Consider the following 22,824-nt stretch of genomic DNA (forward strand, 5'->3'; position numbering starts at 1 on the left):
TTCAGTATAAACGTTTAGGCATTATTAAATTGGTGAGAAGCCCAAACTAGAACCCAGTCATCTGACTCAGGACCAAGGATACCCCTGCTGCTCCAGGGCATCCCTGGAGTGTGCCTAGGAACCGTGCAGCTTGTAACCACAGACCGCGGATTCTGCTCTCTGGAGTGGATTAAAAACGTCACGTCATGATTCTGGGATCTCAGAATCAGTTGTGTTTTTCGTTCCATTTTGTAGAAAACTGGGTTACCCAGCTGTAAAGCTTCCCGAGAACAACTCACACACCCTGGACAAAGAGACTTCCTGTCTCCCAGCATATCTGGGAATAGATCCAGAATCTTTGAGTGTGTTCCCCAGCCTTCTCATCCTTCTGTCGCTAGAGTTCCCAATGTATCTGCTTCTGCCTGGCTGTCTATTTATTTGCGCAAATCCTTTTCAAAAGCTTCCTAGACACGGATGTTTGTGGATATTTCACCCTCTCAATATAATCTCAATCTCAAAGATTATACTATATCTTTGTCCTACATGCATTTAATTTACATGTAAAATTCCCTTTTAAATATTTTCTTTTATATAATTCATCTAGCAGCAGGAATGGGGCCTTTTGTGTAGGCGTCGTTAAGCATGGACCAGTCTCTAGATATGAATCTCAGGTCGTCTGTGTATCAACCATGTGACTAAGAAAAAGTGTATTTGGTGTCTGTATTTCTGTCTTCACTCTAAACTGGAGCTGCTAAAGAGAACGGCTTACAGAGCCATTGTAAAAATAATAAAGGTTAGAGAGATATTTGCATCCATTAAAAGCTAAGCTTTTTTAAAAAAAAAAATTTAACTGGACGTATATGATCAGACATTTTTCAAAATTCAAAATTCCCTGCCCCAGACCAAGTGCAGCTGCTATCTGAATATTATTCCTGTTGCCAGATCATTACCAATTAGTGGACTATTTTAGGAATCGACAAACATCTAGACCCTACTATCTGCTACACTTGAAATGAAAGATTTCATTAAGTTTGATAATTTATTAAATAATATTAAATTTTATTCATAGTGTTATAGTTTCTGGATACCTAATTTGAAATTTTAAGAGACTGAATTGTAGAGGTAATAGGTTCACCAGCTACCTTTCAGATCCTTACTCTGTCCCAAGTAAAGTTCTGAGAACTTAGTATGTTATGTGTTCCTCTTCACATGAGATGAAATAGTCATGAGACAGTAAAAACAACAAATGTCATTAAAATATTTTGATCTGCATCCCTATGTCATTTTATTGGTGGCATCGCGAAGACTTAGGTGTCTCTTCATACTGCTGTGAAAGCCAGCAAATGAGCCATGTGACGGAACAAATATGATTATTGGAAAGGTCATCCTTCACAATCACTTCCTGTTGTATGCAAAAGTCCCTAGATCACATGCAGTAGACAGATCACCAAAAAAGACAGGAGAGAGACATTTGTGCAAGTTCAGACAGAGTCACACCAGCATGTCATTCGTCATCTTTACTCTACTAATGGTTTGAATGTTTGTAGGCCTCCAAAATTGATGTCAGATTATCATCCTCAGTCGAACAATACTATATCATGTGATTGTAAGTTGAAGGTAGAGTTCTTGAATTGATTATTCCTGATGACCAACTTGACCAGAATAAAAAGCACCCATGGCTGTACCTATAAGAATTGTTTTAGAGATTAACCATGGTGGGAAGAAGTCCCCTGAACACACATGGTCTAATCCCACAGGAAGAGGCCCTGATGGGACACAAAGGGAAAGAGGAAGCTGACTGAATACAACGCTGATTGTCTCTTGCTTGTTAGCCCCTAGGGTCAGTTTCTACGCTCTGCCACATTGTCCTTACCATGACTTGCTAAAACCATGAGCCAAGTAAGCATTTCTCCACTTAAGCAGCTTCTGTAAGCATTTGTCTCAGCAATATAAAGTATAACTAATATAACTCTTACAAATGGGACGAGGGTACTTATAAAGGACCACAAAGGAGCAAGTGTATCCCTCCAGCTCTTCATTCCTGGGGCAGACATGACAGGACAGTGACATCTAGCCGCTGGCCCCTTAACTTTGAGCGTCTCTGCCTGCAGACCTGCAAGAGGTGAAGTACATCTATAAATGATTTAGTCTGAGATACTCTGGCCTCTCAGCCTGCACGGACCTGACAATCCTCCTTCTGAAATTTCAGTTCAGGCTGTAGGTTCAACTTCACAGAAGGCGAAGAAGGCCATGTCTGAAGCTAGTTCCATTAGCAAGTGTCCCGTGTAGTTAAGTTGATTCAATAACTTACACCGTAGATTAGGCTTGGCGCAATCACTGACGTGTATTTTTTTCTTTTTTTTTTTTTTTCTGAGCAGAATGTCCAATTTTACACTTGCTGGTAAGTGAGTGATTAAACATTTGTCTTTTCTGAAAAATTACTTTAGCCTACTTTCTTCAGCTTACAGTCCTTATGGTCTCGTTGCACTGATTTCTTATTTCAGGACTAGTCAGATCTGACATTAACACCAACCTCTCTTAATTGGTGAGTCAGTCAAAAGTCGCTTTCCAGGCAAGCGGTGAAAGAAAGTATCCAGGGTAGTGGGGGAGAGCTTGGCACTATGAACGGCGAGGGCTTGATGGATCTGGAAGAAGCAAAAGCTGCCGGAAAAAGGCAGGAATGAGTCGGTCTGATGTAAGACTTGTGGTATTAAAAAAAAAAGAAGTAAAATTTAAAACACGCAATATATAATTCAATTGTAGGAAAAAATTAAGGATTGGGATATAGAAATCTTGGGATATAGAAATTTCAGGCAGATGAAAAAGATAGGCAGTAGAAGAAATATGATGACAGCATTTCTTGACGTTACATTGAATTATAGTCAATGTTTTAAATATTTTTCTTCAGATTAAGTGATACAGTGTGCCAAGAAGAAAAGAGAAGGGAGGCTAGAAAGGACACTGTTAGTAACAGTGTAACAGAAAACCATTAAAGAGTGGCTAAAATGGCAAGTAGAAGCATTAGAATACTATTGATTTATACGGCAAAGGCTGTAATTAAAATAATTTGAAATAATTGGATCCCCGGAAGGGCTGATCATTTTTGGCTCTTTTAAAGCTCAGTGTAAAAGGAGACTATGTTTTTGTTTCCCAGCCATTCAGACCAAAATAATTATAAAGAAATTACATTAATTATACATTAATTAATTATATATTAATTACAACACTGTTTGGCCAATGGCTCAGGTATATTCATATCTAGCTTTTGCTTCTTAAATTAAACCAGTTCTGTTAATCTATGTATAGCCACAAGGCTGTGACTTACTGATAATGATCTAGCATCTTTCTCCTTCAGCGGCTCCATGGCATCTCCTCAACTCCACCTACTCTCTCTCTATCTCTGTTTAGATGTCCCACCTGGCTTTACTTTGCTAAGTCATTAGCCCTAACAGCTTTGTTCATCAACCAATAAAAGCAACACATATACAGAAGGACATCCCACATCAGCTCTGTGTATGTATTATATTGTTAAATGTTATTAAAGAAGGAAAAGACAATATTTTTTAAACTTTTTTAAACATAAACAGTTTCAGTTTATGTTTCTTTACACTTACATGTTGTATACAAATTTCGTATCTTAAAATAACTTCTTGGTAGTGTATTGGTATTGACAAAGGAGGAAACATATATTATTAAATATGGTTTATGAAGTAAAAGTTTACATGGGAGAAATGCCTAGATAGGAAATAGAATTGAATACCTGGATTTCAGAGCTACAGTCTCATAGGTGTAAATGTGATCATTTCCTGTTCAGTAAAAGGCATGCAGACCCTCCGTTCCTGGGTCTGTAAGGAAGGAGCTGAGGAGAAGTAGGCTGTTCTTACCAGAGTTTGTGTTGCTAGTCGGAGCACTTTAAATTTTCATAATAAACAAAAATATAAATTGACTACTTTAACTAAAAAAAAAAAAAAACATTCACAGGAGAGTCGTGTGTACAGTATATGATCTTACATCTTTCCATCACTTAACATTGTTAAGCTTCCTCAGAATGTGGCCAAATAACTGCAAAAAGGTATTGCGGGATAATTGTACACCGTGTGAATGAATATTGCTTTGATTGTTGCAATAAAAAGCTGAACAGCTAATAGATAGGCAGGAGGTATAGATGTGACTTCTGTACAGAGACACAAAAGAGGAGGTGGAACTGAGGTTCGCGAGGGATGCAAGGAGATGTGGGGGAGCTGGACGGCATGGGTGACAGAGCATAGATAAATAGGAATTGATTAAGTAATAAGAGCTAGTTAAGAACAAGCCCAAACGAAGGCCAACCTTCCACAATAAGTCTTCAAGTCATTATTTGGGAGCAAGCTGGGGCCCGAAGGAAAGTTCATCACAAAAAGACACCAGTGTGGCCTGTGTTGTGTGTCACAGCAGTTAATTGTCATTCACATCCCACTGTTTAAATGATGTCGCAGATGTCAAGGTTTGTACACAGTATTGCTTCCACTCATGAGGGAGCTGTCATTACCCCGTATTAGCCAGCGACACCTGCATAAATGTACGAGCGGGAAGGAGATGCAGAGCATTATTGGGTATTTTAAATTAAATAATTATAATACATTAATAAAATCAAATGTGTTTTGATTGTGTGTCAATCATTGTGATCAAAGCAATCCATACTATAAAAGACAAATATTGCATATTTACTCTGACCACATTGATTTTGATTTCTGGGTGGCCACAAGTCTCCTGTCCGCCAAGCCAATGACAGTGAATCTGGCTTCCAGTTGTTAACTTCATGTTATCAGGGGAAAATAGCAATTGAATCACAAAATAATTTGAAAGGACTAAAACTGGCCAGAAGTTCAATGGCATTTGAATATTTGATTCAATGTTGCTTAACGTCAAAAGGTTCTCTTGGAATGAACTTTTGGCATAAAACCTTTTTTGCTTAAAACACTGCAGCACCTACATTTTGGTTCATGGCACAAGCTGATCATTCAGAATGACATTTCCCATCAGTGCAACATTTAAAGTAATTTGAATCTTTCCATTAATTCCCATAACCTTCATCACCATAAATAGTCTCCAATAGCTTGGGGATATTTATTTCCTCCAACTGAAAAGGTAAGAGAGATATCCCTTTCCGTATCCTACTTTCTAGCATAGTTTATTGAAACACCAAAAGGCCAGATTCCAGCTTTCTCCTTTAAATTCTGTAGTTTTACTTTGCTGTGAAATATTAAGAGGGTCATACATGGATCACAAGCAACCTTTAAACTTGGTTGAATGTAGAAAATGGATGCAGCTACTAGAGCAGCAGAAGAATTTCTGATCCCAGAAGTACTATGTCAAACCTAAGCATCATATGGATATAGTCTATTCCCGGGGAATTAGCTCTTCATCTTTTAAATAACCTGCATGCACATTGAAATGCATTATCGTGCCATTCTAAAACAATCCTTATGTTTATGATTGCTTTTGAAAATAATCACTAACCACATGACTTCTTCCCACAACTTGGTGAGGGAGGGGAGTACGGGTCAGGGAGGCTTTCATAGTAGAGTACCAGGGTCTGTTTATATCAGTGTTCTTTAGCAGGATGTGGGGGTATAGTAACATTATACTATTTCTCATAATAACTAAATGAAATAGAAAAATAAAAGTTCCCCAGAGAAGTGTTCTGCTACACTTTGAAAAGCATTTCTTTTTCAGTAATGAATGTTTGATGCCTCCATTTGAGGCCCACCTTGTCAGAAATAAAAGAATAAATGACTCATTTTGGAGAGGTCATTTCAACTTTCCCACAATCTAAACATCACTAAAAAAGTGACCTTTACCAAGATGAGTGTGCTAAGAAGAACATTTGCTCCTAAAAGGAAAATAAAAAGTAAAAACAATTTAACATGCTCAATTAAGGAGTGAAGCTCATTTCTGATGGCTTGTCAGAGCTGTCTTCCCAATTCCTCTCTGTACAGCCTACACGGGGAAAGAAGCAAATTCACCATCTCCTCGGAATAAGGACACAGTTACATTTTATTGAAATTAAAACCATAAAACATGGTGATAGCCATTTTATTTGCACATGAGAACAGTGTAATATACCCACGATGTGAAACCTCTAATATAACAATGTAACCAAGACCAACTGCATAATTTTCTCTGTTAAAAAAAAAATAGGACATCTGTTAAAAAAGCAGGGTGTGGGGAGAGCCATTGGAAGGATGGAAATGTCAATCTTTTGTGTTCCTCTAGAATCTCTCTTGACTCTGCACCATCTTCACACGTTGTTTAATGTAGGCTGAAATTTAAAAAAATATTCTAAATATGAATTTTAGCACTCATCTGTAATAGGAAGGTCACCTGTTTGTCCTGGACGCCCAGAACCAAAATAATCGCACATAAACTATGTTAATTAAACTGCTTGGCCCATAAGCTCTAGCTTATTAATGGCTAACTATTACATATAAATTTAACCCCTTTCTATTCATCTGTGTATCGCCACAAGGATGTGGCTTACCTGGAAAAGTTTCAGGCATCTATCTCCGGCAGCTCCATGGCGTCTCTCTCTTACTCCGCCCTTCTTTCTCCCAGCATTCAGTTTAGTTTTCCCCACCTACCTCTATTCCCTGTACAGTCCCAAGGCAGTTTCTTTATTAACCAATAGTATTCACAGCATTCAGAGGAGAATACCACATCACTCACCTTTATTTTGTGCACTGTCAGTTTTAATTGCACATACAGAGAGATTTAACATGTGTAGAATCAATGAAGCTACAAAGTTTGTGTGCACACGTACATCTCATCCCTTCAGAACAGTAGAGCAGCACACAGGCTCAGCTACTCATCTTTCAGATCTTCATCTTCCTGACGTGCTTTCCCACAGTCTTCCTCTGCCTTGCTGATGCAGACAGAACCTGGTAGGAAAAGCAGCTACGGACTCTCTTTTCCCCCTTTTATTTTACAATGTCGTTTTCAGCTTCAGTGACAGGCTAGTTAGTTAAGAGAGGTTGCTTGACTGAGAAAGCCAATGAGAATGTTCCCTGGCCATCCGTTTCCCTTGGATGCCACTATATTCTTTCCTCTTGTAAAGCACACTTGGTTCGGATAGAAAGTGAGAGGTGTCTGGTCCTGGCACGTCTTTCCTCACTTTGGTATAGTGATAGCAAGTTACCTATGCGCACTTTTAATCCTGCTGAACTACCACGATCTTTGGAATCACCAAAATTTTGTACTCACGAGGATTCCCTATACATCAATGGGGCAGCACAAGAGGCTGGCACACACCCTTGTGGTAGGTTTCTTCTCATCTTATCCCATGTTGCACTGCCCCACCCTACTCAAAATTGTAAACCACAAATTCAAATAAAATAATAATTTCAAGACATTTTTGTCAGAACATTTAAAGACCTTTCTGAGTCTGAGTATCTATGGACATTCATAGGAGCCTTCTCGCATTCTGCCATGTTCTCTCGGGTGGTGTTTTACAATGACACCCCTGCTTAGAGGTGGTGCCAATGTCCCTCCTGCTCTGTAAGAGAATGGTGACAGGTACTCTTAGCTCAGTGTTGCAAACATTCTCCAATTATCTGACAACTGCACAGACATAATAATCTCAGGGAAAAAAATAAATGAATGGAAAATTTAATGCAATTAACCAAGGATTAAAATTAATAAAGTGGAGCTTTAATAAAAAGTTACAATTCATAGTTCCAGGCCATTTCTGAATGTTGTTGTTAATTGAAGCCACTGGGTAAAAAAGGCTGAGCCTCGGTGTTCACAGAAAGCACCAGTGCTCTGTGGGTACATTTTAGTACCAGGCCTTAGAGATGTCTAATCTGATGCTCTCCCTGTTGAGACTTGTTTATGTCCCGGAGACTTTGAATTGTGAGCCTTAATAAAATATGAGACAAAGTTGCTATGTAGTTCAATATTTATTTCATTCTGCTCCGGTACATATTATGGAATCTGGCGGCATGTTTGACCATAAGCATGGAACACTACACACCTGATTTATTGAGAAGCAGATGGAGATACTATCAGCAGCAGGAGACCAAGTGTAACACATTTTTTATAACTTTCTAAAAGAAAGACAGGACATGACATAACAGCTAAAAAACTAAGACTGTATCTCTTTTCCAACTTCGAAATAAATGAGATTTATGGAGGCCATAGATTGATAGACTTTGGTAATACAATGCATGGCATAGGTTTGGGAAAACTGGTACACATTATCCCACACTTGCTGGGCAGGGAGTGCGCAGCAAATTCATTTTCATTTCTCACTGAATAGATAATAAGACTAATTGGCAGACTGTGATGAAAGTTCGATGGAACATTGTAGGAACAGTGCTTGTGGCTGGAACACAATGATGGTGAGTAGATACAGCAGCTCCTGCCGGTGGATCTGAGCAACCGGGATGCCAAGGGTAGCCTTGGCAGCATGGGATGCAGCCACAGAGAAGGGAACGCTGTTTCATCAGGAGCAATGGCTGTGTCCCCTCCTGGAGCCACACAGCTACTGTAATTAATACTCCAAATGACTGGCTCTTTAAGATTGTCTAAAGGTTTGACTGTGTTACACTGTGCTGTCTACCTTCAAACACTGGTCAGACTTACTGTGTTCTGTCCCATAGCAAAAATTTATTCACCACTACCAGGAAAGTTTTGGCTCAAGGAATTCAGGGATGTTTTATGAAATTCAGGACAGAATCACTTATTATCACAGTGCATTGGTATTAACTCTGCTGAAACAGTGATTGCTTCAATAAGGGTTGGAAATTCTGCAAAGGTGAATCTCTCACTGTCTCTATCATCTCTGTCATCTCAGAGAGAGAGAGAGAGAGAGAGAGAGAGAGAGAGAGAGAGAGAGAGAGAGAGAGAGAGAATAGTAGGTTTTCTCTGTACCATCAGCTCCCAAATAATGACATAGAAACTTGGTGCTAATTAGGAAAGCTCTCCTATAGCTTGGGCTTTTCACCCTAGCTCTTACAACTTAACCCATTTCTATAAATCTATGTGTTACCATGTGACTTGTGGCTTTCACTTCTCCACCTGCATGCCCTGCTTCCTCTGCATCAAGTTGGCAACTCTGCCTTTCTTCTCTCCCAAGACTTTTCTGTTTCTAGAAGTCCTGCCAATCGTCTTCCTGACTAGCTATTGACCACATTTCCACAGTGACACACTTTCACACAGTGTACATGAATATCCACACCAACAGAGAGAATTCTCTTAGTCAATTGATGTTTATTGAGTTTATCTTTGTTGTGAACATTCGACGTTCAGAAAGGAATCATTTTTTTCAAGATCTTCTAAATATCTAGTTAGACTTAAGAAGTTTGCTCTAATAAGTATCCCAAAGGGACAGTAGAGTCAACACACATGCATGCATACAGAAAACAATTTAGAAGAGAAGACAGAATAATTTCTTTGTGTATAAACTATATTATTATACAGGAAAAATAATTGCATTCAAGTAAATTCCATGAGATCAATGAACTCAAAAAGTTAAAATAATTTTAAATCAGTAATGTCTTAATAATATATAACCAATTAAAAATATAATGTAAAAATAAAGTTCATAATGGCATAAGTATGCAGATACTTAGTATGGGATAGAGTTGGCAGGTGGATGAATGGTGAGTACTGTCATCAAGACTCTTACTTCTGATGGTAATATGTATATCATCACATGGAGCTCTTGTATAAAATGGAGATTCCTGATTTAGCAGATGTAGAATGGGGCCTAAAATCTTACTGCTTTACTAAGCTTTCGGGTGATGTCACTAATGCCAATTAAATGTTCTCACTGAAGTATCAAGGGTTAGAAGTGGAGAAGCCCAAGCCGAGAAAGGCTAAATTGAAACCTTGCTACAAGGGTAATAACAGAAGGTAAGTTTTAGCTGCATTTTGAACGGAATGAAGACCTTTTGGAAGCAAATTATTTTAACAATCTTAGATTTTACTGAAGTTAACCAAACAATGTTCAAGCTGGATTTTTTAAAAGTCAGCTGAAAAGCATTTCTGAAACAATGAAAAACGTTTGCATTCTTCAGCCAGGTCCTGAGTAAAAGCAGACCAGGGAGCCTGTTCCTTAGCAACATAGTCTGACATTCTGGAACCCTGAGACCTCAAAGCATATACAAGCTCCTATCTCTGCTTTGTATCACTAAGGTTTACCACAGAGGGGTTCTCCAGAAGACCATACTGCAGTCCAGCTGCTGTGGGTGACAGACAGGTAGACATGATAGATGTCAAGCTTTTAATTAATAAACATAAATGCATCAGGCAAAGAGTATATTAACTGTAATGGTCAAATGGAATTGCTGTATGTATGTGTGTGTGTACACACTTACAGATAGAGATAGATAGATAGATAGATAGATAGATAGATAGATAGATAGATAGATAGATAGATAGATGAAAGATAGATAGATAGATGATAGATAGATAGATAGATAGATAGATAGATAGATAGATAGATAGATAGATAGATAGATAGATATGTATATATATGCAAGGATGGTTTAATGTTTAAGATCTTTTTTTCTTCCCACTTTTCTCTGTCAGAATATATTGTAGTACCAGTACTGGAAGGCATCTTAAGTATCTATCTAGTCAGTCACAGAGTCATAAAGATTCGACATCCTTTTTATATATGTGTGCGTCTTTGTGTATAATTATTTACATGTGTAACATTATATATTATTTATAAATAATGCTTTATCTAACATGCTTGCAAAGTATGTGTGTGTGTGTGTGTGTGTGTGTGTGTGTGTATGATGCTTTCCTGTCAAACATAAAGAACATTAACTTGCAACTAGGTCTCTGGTTCTTCTTTTATTTTACATAGCAACCCTATTTCCCCTCTTCCCCTTCTCCTTCCCCCTACCTTTCCCACTCTTCCCATCCCCATCTACTCCTCAGATGAGGTAAGGTCTCCTTTGGGAAATCAAGAAAATCTGGCATGCCAAGTAGAGGCAGAACCGAGCCCGTGCCCCTGTATCAAGGCTAAGCAAGGTATCCCACCATAGGGAATGGACTCCAAAGAGTCAGTTCTTATACCCAGGATAAGTCCTGGTCCCATTGCCAGACTCCCCTCAACAGATCAAGTCACATAACTGTCACCCATATTCAGAGTGCCTAGTTAGGTCCCAGGCAGGTTACCCAGCTGTCAGTCCAGAGTCTGTGCTCCCACTAGTTCTGGTAAGCTGTCTCTGTTGTTTTCTCCATCATGATCTTGACTGACCTCCCCCCCTTGGCTCATGTGATTCCTCCTCCTTTTCTTCAACTGAAATTAAGGGGCTCAGCCAAATTCTTGGCTATAGGTCACTGCATCTTCTCCCATCATTTCCTGGATGAAGGTTCTCTGATGACAATTAGGGTAGTCACTAATCTGTTTATAGGGGAATGCTCATTCTGGCACCCTCTCCACTATTGTTAGGAGTCTTAGTGGAAGTCCTACTAAGTTGATCCTGGAATTTCCCTAGCACCAAGAGAGATGGTTCAGCAGTTAAGAGAACTGCCTGCACTTCCAAAGGTCCTGAGTTCAATTCCCAGCAACCACATTCTCAAAACCATCTGTAATGAGATCTGCTGCCCTCTTGAGGAAGAGATCTGGTCAGTCATCCTCATCAGCTTAGACCATGAAACCCAATATGGATAAGTTTAACAGAACCACCATATACGGGCTGCCCATGCATGCTTCAGCACTGCCATGGCATAAATTTCATTCATTAATTCATTTCAAGTTTCTCCCAAACTCCACAATGGCTCCCTTTATCACGATACCTCTTTCATTGCTCTCCCCCTCCCTTCATTCTGCAACTTGGCCTTCTTGATCTCTTATATTCCCATCCCCTATCCCCCTTCTTCTACCCCACTCCCAGTTTACCCAGGAGACCTTAACTATTTCCCCTTTCTGGAACCCTCCATGTGTGTACATCTTAGAATGCTTCTTGTTACCTAGTTTCTCTGGGGTGTGGATTGTAGCCTGGTTATCCTTTGCTTTATTTCTAATATCCACTTATGAGTGAGTACATACCTTGTTTGTCCTTCCGGGCATGGCTTACCTGACTCAAGATGCCTTCATCTTGTTCCATCTAAGCTGCAGCAGATATCCTGGCTCGCTGTTTCTTCCACTCTCCACCTTTTATGCATGAGCTCCCAGTTCTCTGCATTTGGACTAGTTGAGGCTTTCAATAATAGCCCTCTGCCTGCTCCAAAATCTACTCTTATCTTTGGGTCTAAAGGTAACTATTTAAAATATAGTTAGAAATTATACCTGTTTGGGGAAGTAACACAACTAGAAGGTTCTCCTCCAGGGTTCATGGATCCTGAGCCATGGTTGTGGCCTCGGTTTACCGTAATGCAATATAAAACAAGATACATCTACCTTAACTTTATGAGACTTCTACTCTAACTGTCATAGAAAGTCAATGATTAAATGACCTAGCTAACATTTACAATATGTCAAATGGTAGCAAGCACTATGGCAAAAAGTAAGATAGGGAAATGGTACACTTGTCTAGGACCACTTCAAGTCAAGATGTGATACAGAAACTCACATTCTATCACAGATTAGAGATGAAAAATACGCAAAACATGCTTATATTTTTCATGAGATATATTTAGTAAACTCAATAGTCATATAAAACCTCTTAATAAGACTACATTGAAAGAATACATTTTGAAATGTTTTTAAAGTTTCTGTCTACTACAATTATGCAAACACCTTTAGTAAGGCCAAAAGGAAGTTAGGGATGTGAGACCAATACACTTGTTATGTGTCTGGGAATGTTAACCAATAGAGAAATGGAAAATGCAAAGTAGCAGCAAGGCAGAACTTTCGGGAAACAATGGTAAAACTTTTAATTAACTTATTTTCATAAAAACTATTATAATGAAACTTAAAGGCTATACATTTTCTATTAAAAATCCTATAACAAAAGTACAACAAATATGATGTTCTACTGTAGAAGAAATAACTTTACTTAATTTTATTTTTCTGTACTAAAATGATTTTAGAGATATACATTCTTTTGTGCATGGAAAAAGTACATCATTAGAAATATGGAAACTCTTTAAATTATATCATGGCTCTAGCACAACTCAGAACAAAATAAAAGAAGATTGATATGCAAATATCATGAAATAAATTGAAGTTTGTATTGAAAATTAAAATTAAAAATAAAAATTGTTGTACATTAACCATATTTGACAGGAAAATGTGGAGGTGTAAACAGAGGTTTCTCTGTCCTAGTCCATATTGTTGCTGCTTCTAAATCATCACTCAGACTTTAATTACAAACTCTTTGGCCTATAGCTCAGGCTTATTACTAAACTAGGGTTTACATTTAAACTAAGCTATTTCTGTTAACCTATGTATTAGCATGTGGCCGTGGCTTTTACTGATCTGCTTCTTGAGTGACTGGTTTGCATTTCTTTCTACTCGACCCCTTTTCCCTCCTGTATTCAGTTTGGTTTTTCCTGCCTAGCTATATTTTTCCCCTGCTATAGACCAAAGCAGCTTTGATCATCAACCAATGAAAGCAACATCTATTCACAACATACAGAAGGGTTACTTCACAGCATGAAAGGAACCATTAAAAAATAAAAGATGTCTCTACTTAGAATTTAAATACATCATAATTCCACAAAACTCAGAATGAAACAATATGATTATGCCTAAATAAGTAGAGAAAGCAACAGAAAACTTGATTTTAGTAGTCACTCCACACATGTGGGAATGTAGCGTATGATAGAAAAGAGACTGTCAATCAATAAATTTAGACCTTCTTAAAATGGCATTAGTGGACTTTACCAACTCTCAATGAATAACGTAAGTCCTGGATACAAAATATCTTTAGATCATATAATAATGTAAGTGCTTTGCCATGAGAGCATGGGGGAGAATTTACAATAGTATGTCTAAGCATATGAATATCTTGTTACTGACTAAATTCCAGGGCATTCCCTAAAAAGAGAAAACGCAGCATCAAGAAGAGTTAGCATAAGGGGAAATGACAGGACTTTGAAATGGTATAAGTAAGCAGGTACCCCGTCAAAACAGACTTCATATATAATTCACTTATTGAACCAAAAAAATATAAAATAAAACTGAAAAATGAAAGCCACAAAACATGTGCTCGAAAATAAAAACTATACTTTAGTTTCTTAGCATCCAATCTCAACAAAACAAAAAAAAATTTAAATGGACAATGGAAACTGATTGTTTAGTTTGACTGGCCTGAAAGATTCTGGAAGAATTGATAAACCACTGGCTCCAGGTGTGTGTTTCCAGAGATTATCGTAGATGTTGGAGGATGCCAGTGACTTGGCTGAAGTCCCCAGTGGGATGGCAAAGCAAGAAGTGGAGACTTTTCCCTCTCGGCTCCAGAGTCTTTGGATCTTGGGGTCTACAATTTACACCAGATGCTCTCGGTGGCTTTTCTGTCTTTGACCTCAGAGTATGCTAAATTTGTTTTTTATCCATTTCTGAGACTTCAGTCATTTGGTACCAGCCATGTTATTGCCTTCTTTCCTTATTTTGCCCACAGAAGATTCAATAAGACAATACATGTTTGCAAATGTGTGTGTGTGCGTGTTAATGTGTGTGTGTCATGTGCATCACAGCTTGACTTTTGTCATCATAAAATCGATTGTGAAATATATCACACATTTGAAGTTGTTAATGACATTGAGATATCTGTCTTATCTCCCATGAAATCAATTTAGATCTACTATCAGCTACTTTGCTACAAGAATAATCAGGATTTGGACTCTGTATCTACAACCAGTAAAATGTTGGAATGAAAATATGGCAATAATAGAAACTAATCTTCTAGTTTACATATAGCACAGTTCCTAAGAGATTCATTGCTATATATAATAGAGGGTAGTGTACGGTAAGCAGTAGGCTCTATACAGGTTTTATAATTATTTTGATTTTTTCCCATTGCAAACTGTTATATCCTCTTAATACCCATAATTGTTCCACCAGAGACAAAGAATTCAGCATCCCTTGTTATTACAAGAAAATGTAATTCTTCCTTCCATTGAGATAAAAATGGGTCAAATTTAATTATGTTATCATAGTTAAATAATACTGCTACAAATATACAAAATTCTATAAATTTTACAGTCATTTATTCATTATGTAAAAATAGAAAGAGGAATCTCCGTCCAAACATTGCCCTTGTCTTATCCTCATTTTTTCCACCAGTTCCCCACAAGTAGGTGTCTTGTTTTCTTCTGAATACTTATTTTCTATCCTAATTATAATTGTTTCCTAATATTAGGATTTGTCTTGGGAGAAATTTTAGCTTCTAAAGTAAGCATAGTCTTAATCTTTTAAAGTAAGGTGGATAGTGTTCTTTAAAAAGCCATATTTTAAATATTTAAATGTTCAATGTGATTTAAAACAAGATTACTGACAAAATTACATTTCAGGTGACACTTTAGAGACTCTAGGTCACAAATGCAATTGTACAGTAAGTTTCCCATGTGGTCATAGTAAAATAAAGGTCTCGGGTATTTTGGAAGGAAATGGAAAAAATTAGAATAAGCTAAGTTTACATTACATCTGTCTGTCTGCAGTAAATGTGTGTTTATATACATTTTTATTTGCAAAGATTTTTCCTTTTCACTTATTCTGTCAATAAATACATTCCAGCTACAGTCTCCCCACTCCATTCCAACCAGTCACCGCCCCCACCTTGCCTTTAACCAGATCCCCAGATCCACTGCTTCCCTGTTTCTCTCAGAAAAGAGTGGACCTTCCAGGGATATCAATTGTATGCGGCATACAAAGTTATACTAAGACTAAACACAAAACCTCATATCTGAGCAGGGTGAGGCAACTCAGTAGGAAGAAACAGGGTCCCAAGAGCAGGCAAAAGAGTCAAAGACGCCTCAGCTCTCTGTGTTAGGAGTCCCACAAAAACCCAAAGTAAACAAATACAACAAAAATGCAGAGGGCCTAGGGTAGAACCCTGCAGGCAGGCCTATTCTTGTGCTTCAATCTCTGTGAGCCCCCAATGCGCCCTGCCATAGTTAATTCTGTGGGCCACGTTCTCCTGGTTTCTGAAATGTTTCTGCCTATACAAAAGGCCAGATCAGACCAGATTAAAAGCAGATAAATCAAGTTTATTGGGGTTGTTGCTCCCAGGTGGGCTCATGGTCTCAAAGAACAGGGCCAGGAGAAGGAGTGTGTCTGCGCTAAGGCAGGGAGGGTTTATAGACCTTATATGAGAGATGATGGCAAACTAACCAGGAGCTGGCATTGTTCCCATATATCATCACAAGCTAAGCCCCTGGGTGCTCATTTGGGTGAGGGGGGTCATGTCAGAAAGGCAGAACCATATTGGCTGCCAGAAAGGAGGAAATGGGCTATCGGTATCATTCTTTGTTCAGCGTTTTCTCAGGAAAGGGGAGACTGGGGGAAGAAGGCCAGATGTGGTTTTGTAGTTTGTATCGGGGTGAGCAGGCATTCCAAACCAAACAATGTCCTCAACCCCTCTGGCACCTACAATCCTTCCTCCCGTCTTATTCAGGTTTCCCCCTGATGGCATTTGGGCTAGGCTCCAGTCTATGTGCATAATAATAGTGTTAGTAATTATTTCATCGATTTTTTTTTTCTTGCCACCAGCTCCTGGCTATCCAGGCAGTGTCAGCATGGGCCCCCTCGCCTTGTGTGGGCGTGTTTAAACTAGAGCCGTTATTGATTGGCCACTCCCATAAGCTCTGAGCCACATATCCTCAGCCCAACTTGCAGGCAGAATAGGTTGTAGGTCTAAGGTTTCCTCTCTGGGTTTGTGTCCCGTTATCACCCCAGGCAGCCTTGCCTGGTTACAGAAGACAGTCAGTTCAGGTTCCACATTCATTACTAGGAGTCCTTGCTAAGGTCACCCTCCTATGTCCAGGGAATTTCCACTGCACTAGGTCTCCACATCGCCCTACAAATACACCCAAATTCCAGTAGTCTCTCCCTGTTCTCTGCCTTTGTCCCTCCCTCCCCTACATGATCCCTCCTGTTTCCATCCCCACCACCCCTAGTCTACCCACAAAATCTATTCTATTTCCCTTTCACAGGGAGATCAATGCATGCCCCTAGAAACCTCCTTATTACTTAGCCTTTCTGGGCTGTGGGATTGTAGTGTGATTATCCTTTAATTAAAGATAATATCCACTTATAAGTGAGTACATAGGAACATATTTGAGCAAGTGTCCTTGCGGTAGGATGGATCATCCTTTGGGTATATGTTTCAAGGGTCATATAGCTGGATCTTGAGAAAGATTGATTCCCAATTTTATGAGGAACTGCCACATTGATTTTCCATATGTGTCGCACAAGTTTGCACTCCACCGGTAATGGAGGAGTGTTTCCCTTCTTCCACGTTCTCCCCAGCTTGAGCTGTCATTTCTGTTTTTGCTCTTAGCCATTCTGACAGGTGTAAGATGGAATCTCAGAGTACTTTTGATTTGCATTTCCTTGATGACTAAGGAAGCGAAACATTTGTTCGGTGTTTCACAGTCATTTGAGATTCCTCTATTGAGATTCTCTGTTTAGATCTTTACCCCGTGTTTTTATTTGATTATTTGGTTTGTTGCTGTCGTCTAGTTTCTTGAGTTCTTTATACATTACGGACATCACCCCTCTGTCGCATATAAAGTTGGTAAAAATCTTTTTCCATTTCGTATGCTGCCACTTTGTCCCAATGCTGCTGCCCTTTTCCTTACAGAAGATTTTCAATTACATGAACTCCCAGTTATTAATTGTGGATCTTCGTGACTGCTCTATTGGTGTTCTTTTCAGGAAGTCATCTCCTGTGTCAACACATTAAAGGCACTTTCTCTTCTATCAGGTTCAGTGTGTCTGGTTTTATGTTGAAGTCCTTGATCCACTTGGACTTTGAGTTTGTGCGAGTGATATATAGATCTGTTTGAATCCTTCTACGTGCAGACATTCAGTTAGATCAGCATCATTTGTTGAAGATTCTTTTTTCCAGTGTGTATTTCTGGCTTCTTTATATATAAAAAATCAGTGTTTATAAGTGTGTGGATTTTTGTGTCTGTTTTCTAATCATTTCATTGGTCAACCTGTATTAATTATGCGAATTCATTTGGTTTTTTATTTTCTGCTGCTCCATAGCACAGCTTGAAATCAGGGTTGGTGACACTTCAGAAATTCTTTAATTGTTTAGGATGTTTTAGCTATCCTGGGTTTTTGTTTGCTTTTCACATTGAAATTGAGTATGGTCTGTAGGCAGAGACTGCTCTTTCATTCACCAGCTGTCCAGATCCCCAAAATAATCACACAAAACTATATTAATTAAAGCTGCTTGCTCTATTAGCCCAGGCTTCTTATTAACTAACTCTTACATATCAAATTATCCATTCTTATTATTTTGTATTTTACCAAAGTTTCATGATTTACAGGCAAGTTTTTCATGCATCTGTCTCCTTCATCAGATACATAGCGTCTCTCTGACTGTGCCTTCTTTCTCCTCTATCTCTGCTTGGAATTTTCACCTTGCCCAATTCTGCTCTCCCATAGGCCCAAAGAAGTTTGCTTTATAAACCAATGCTAATAAGAACATATTTACAGCATACAGCAGGGAATCCTACATCAATGGTCCTTTTAAGGTCTGCAAATAATTGTGTTGGAATTGTTATGAAGATTGCATTGAATATGTAGAATGCTTTTGATAGTATGGCCCTTTTTAATATGTTTATCCCACCAATCTAAGAGCATGGGAGATCATTCCATCTTCTTATATATTGTTCAATTTCTTTCTTCAAAGACTGAAAAGTTTTTATACAAGCCTTTAGCTTCTTTGATTGAAAGTATCACAAGACGTTTTATATTGTTGGTGGCTATTGTGAAAGGTGGGTTTCCCCAGTTTCCTTCTCACTTCATTTTCATTTGTATATAGGGGAACTACTGGGTTGGGTGGTTTTTTTTTTGTTGTTGTTGCTGTTGTTTTCTGTTATTGAGTTAATCTTGTACCCAACCACTTCCCTGTAGTTGTTTATAAGCTATTGGGATTCCCTAGTAGAATTTTTGAGATAATCTATTTATACTGTGATATCATCTGCAAATAATGATATTTTGACCTTTTCTTTCCCAATTTGTATCCCCTTTTCTTCTTTGATTGTCTGATTGCTCTAGCTAGAACTCCAAGTATTGTATTGAATGTGTATGGAGAGAATGTTGTTTCTGGTTTTAGTAGAATTGCTTAGAGTTACTTGTAGTGATGAGTTGCAGGCAGGCCTGCTTTTCATCCGGCCCGGTTCCCAGCCACCTGGCTAGCTTATGTCCCGAAATAACAACACACAAACTGTATTCATTTAAACACTGCCTGGCCCATTAGTTTCAGCCTCTAATTGTCTAACTCTCACATTTTGATTAACCCATATTTAGTAATCTGTGTAGCACCACGAGGGGTGGCTTACCAGGAAGATTCTAGCCTACATCCATCTCGGAGAGGAGAGTCATGACGACTGCTTGAGGCATCTGACTAACTTCCTTCTTCCCAGCATTCTGTCTGTCTACTCCACCTATCTAAATCCTGCCCTATCAAGAAGCCAAGGCAGTTTCTTTATTAACCAATGAGAGTTCCTCCATCGGTTACTTTCCATTTAATTTGATGCTGGCTATGGGCTTTGCCTATAAACCACTTTTATTATGTTTAGTTTTGCCCTTTGTAACCATATTATCACTGATAATTTTATCGTGAAGAGGTTTCAGATATTGTCAAGACTTTAGAGCTTGTAATGAAATGAATCACGTGATGTAGGATTCCACTCTATATGTTGTGATTACCACTAATGAATAAGAAAACTGGCTTGGCCTGGATAGGGTTAGAACAGAACTAGGCAGGGAAAACTAACAACTGAATGATGGGAAAAGAAGGCAGAGTCGGGGAGCCGGCCATGGAGCCACTGCTGGAGACAGACATGCTGAAACTGGAAGGTCACAGGCTTTGTGGGTGATGCACAGATTAATGGAGATGGATTAAAAGACATAAGAGTTATCCAATAAGAAGCTAGAGATGATGGGACAAGCACTGATTTAAATAATACAGTTTCTGTTGTGGTATTTTAAGTCTGATGCAGGGCAGCAGGAAACAAACAAGTGGCCCTTCTTACAACAATCCTGTGTCATTTTTTTCTTTTAGTTGTTTATACAGTGAATACATTGACAGATTTTCATATGTTGAACCATCCCTTCTTCTCTGGCATGAGCCCTATTTTGTCATGGTGGATTAATCATTTTGATATGTTCTTGGATTCGGTTTTGAAAGTATTTTGTTGAGTAGTTTTGCATCTATGTTATGAAGGAAATTGGTCTGTAATTCTCTTTCTTTGTTGAATATATGTATGTTGGATAGCAGGATGATGGTGGCCTCATAAAATAAATTTGGCAATGTTCCTGTGTTTCTATTTTATAAAATTCTTTGAGTGAGTATTAGCATTAACTCTTATTTGAACTTCTCGTAGAATTCTGCCACTAAACCATCTGGGCCTGGGTTTTTTGATTGGGAGACTTGAAACAAATGCTTCTATTTCCTTATCAATTATTAGATCTATTTAAGTTGTTAATTTGATCTTGGATTAACTTTGGTAAAGTGTAATCTATTGAGAAAATTATCACTTCTTTTAGATTTTCCAGTTGTGTAGAGTGCAGGTTTTTAAAGGATTACCTAATGATTGTTTGGGTTTTCTTGCTATCTCTTGTTGTGCTCCACTTTTTGTTTCTGATTTTGTTAATTTGGATGCTCTCTTGTCATTTTGTTTAGTTTGGATAAGGGTTTGTCTACCTTGTTGAAAGAATGAAATCTTTGTTTCCTTGATACTTTGTATTCTCTTTGTTTCTATTTTATTGATTTCTTAAATATTTTTATTGATTTCAGCCCTCAACATGATTATTTTCTGTTGTCTACTCCTCTTGGGAGAGATTGCTTCTTTTTGTTCTATAGCTTTGAGATGTGTTTTTAAGTTGGTAGTGTGAGATTTCTCCAAATTCTTTATGCAGACACTTAGTGATATGAATTTCCTTCTTAGCACCACTTTCATTGTGTCCCATAAGTTTGGGTTTATTGTGCATTCATTTTTATTGAATTCGAGGAAGTCTTGCCTCAGTTTTCATTCAGTAGAGAGTTTTTCAGTTCCATGATTTGTTGTTGTTTCTGTTCTTGAAATTAACTTTAATCCATGATAGTCTGATAGAATGAAGGATGTCATGTCAATTTTCTTATATCTGTTGATATTTGTTTTGTGATAAGTATGTAGTCAATTTTTAAAGAAAGTTCCTTGAGTTTACCCGAGGAAAAGGTATATTCTTTTGTGTTTGGGATAAATATTCTGTAAATATCTGCTAGATCCTATTGGCTTACAACATCTTTAAGTGCCAATATTTCTCTGTTTAGTTTTGATCTGAATGAACTATCCATTGGTGAGAGCAGGGTATTCAGTCTCCCATTATCAATGTGTGAGGGTCAACATGTAATGTAAGCTTCAATAATGGTTCTTCACAAATGTGGGTGTCCTTGCATTTGGGGCATAGATGTTTTGAATTGAAATGTCATCTTGGTGAATTTTTTCCTTTGAAGATTATGAAATGTCCTTCTTTTGAAATGTCTTTCTTCTCTTTTGGTTTGAAGTCTATTTTGTTGATAGCCTTTAATATGGACCCTCAGATAATAGAATGGCTATACCAGATTGCTTCTTGGGACTATTTGCTTGAAAAATCTTTTTCACACCTTTACTCAGAGGTAATACTTATCTTTGATATTTAGGTGTGTATCTTATTTGCAATCCGAAGGATAACTCCTGTTTTTTGCATCTGTTCTGTTAGTGTCTTATTAGGAAATTTAGTCCTTTGATACTGAGATATATCAACGACCAATGATTGTTAAATTCTGTCATTTTGTTGTACTTGGTGATGGTATTATGTGTGTGTGTGTGTGTGTGTGTCCTCGTCCCTTCTTTTGGTTTTGTTGGCATGGGATTATCTATTGCTTGTGTTTATGTCGGTGTAATTAACTTCCCTGGGTTGGAGTTTTCCTTCTATTACTTTCCAAAGGGCTGGCTTTGTGGATAGATATTCTTTAAATTTGACTGTATCATGGAATATCTTGTTTTGTCCATGTTGACTGAAAGCTTTACTGGGTATATTTGTCTTGGCTGGCCTTTGTGGTCTCTTAGAATCTGCAACACATTTGTCCAAGACTTTCTGGCTTTTATAGTCTATGTTGAGAAATCAGGTATAATTCTAACTATATTAATATGATACTTGAAGCTTTCAATACCTTTTCCTGTATAAAATATGTTTTTGTTGGATATGTTCTTATGCTGATTGTGTTCTTCTAATAGTGTCTGTGCTTCTTGGTGTGGAGTGATTACAAGTCAGTTTCTGGAGTTTGTCTTTGTTGGATGGATATTTTGTTCCGTGTTTTCTGTTTCCTCTCTGGTCTTCTGGCCTGTGTGGCCTGAGGTGGAGCAGGGGTTCTCCACCTGAGCTGGAGGCTAGACTTCTGGTAGCCAAAACATATGTAACTGGAGCACTTCATAAATTTGCATACCATCCTTCTACAGGTTTCATGCTAATCTTCTTGGTTCCAGTTTTAGTGTATGTGCTGCAGAAGCAAGCACTGCTAGGGATTTTTGAGACATGAAATCCACTACCAAAAGAGATTAAATTGCCTTGATTCATAGTGCACCTTTCTTCAAAAAACCATACTTTCAGCTCACATATGGACCATGTCTTAAGGTACAGGCTGATGTGCAAGCAGCAAGATATCACAGGGAATTTGTATTAACTTCACCAATAATGAGCACCTA

The 22,824-nt window shown here is 38.2% G+C and overlaps 1 protein-coding gene and 1 non-coding gene across 3 annotated transcripts in view; one reads left to right on the forward strand and one right to left on the reverse strand.

Moving 5' to 3' along the window:
• The window catches only part of Magi2 (membrane associated guanylate kinase, WW and PDZ domain containing 2), a 1,324,802-nt gene that overhangs the window by 251,463 nt on the left and 1,050,515 nt on the right, over nt 1-22,824 (forward strand). The window lies entirely within an intron of this gene.
• LOC119804104 lies at nt 22,534-22,635 on the reverse strand. Its single transcript, XR_005283793.1, has one exon. It is a non-coding gene; the product is annotated as a U6 spliceosomal RNA (small nuclear RNA).

Source organism: Arvicola amphibius, chromosome 18 (genome assembly GCF_903992535.2).
Source record: "Arvicola amphibius chromosome 18, mArvAmp1.2, whole genome shotgun sequence".
Lineage (NCBI taxonomy): Eukaryota > Metazoa > Chordata > Mammalia > Rodentia > Cricetidae > Arvicola > Arvicola amphibius.